The sequence below is a fragment of the Papilio xuthus genome, unplaced genomic scaffold (genome assembly GCF_000836235.2).
Source record: "Papilio xuthus unplaced genomic scaffold, Pxut_1.1 DF828037.1, whole genome shotgun sequence".
Lineage (NCBI taxonomy): Eukaryota > Metazoa > Arthropoda > Insecta > Lepidoptera > Papilionidae > Papilio > Papilio xuthus.
The window spans coordinates 425,829-426,160 of NW_013530612.1; the positions used below are offsets into that span (position 1 = coordinate 425,829).

At 55.7% G+C, this 332-nt stretch overlaps 1 protein-coding gene across 1 annotated transcript in view; it reads left to right on the forward strand.

Moving 5' to 3' along the window:
- Positions 1–332, forward strand: part of LOC106114562 (collagen alpha-5(IV) chain-like) — a 24,706-nt gene that overhangs the window by 19,555 nt on the left and 4,819 nt on the right. The gene's annotated exons all lie outside the window — the stretch shown is intronic.

Sequence of the window (332 nt, forward strand, 5' to 3'; positions counted from 1 at the left end):
CCAGGAACTAAAGGAACTCCAGGAACACCGGGTTCACCAGCAACACCGGGAACTCCAGGAACCAAAGGAACTCCAGGAACCAAGGGAACACCGGGAACCAAGGGAACCCCAGGAACTAAAGGAACACCGGGAACCAAGGGAACTCCAGGAACCAAGGGAACACCGGGAAACAAGGGTACACACGGAACCAAGGGATCACCAGCTACACCAGGAACACCGGGAACTAAGGGAACCCCAGGAACTAAGGGAACTCCAGCAACACCAGGAACCCCGGGAACTCCAGGAACCAAGGGAACACCGGGAACTAAGGGAACACCAGGATCTAAAGGTAC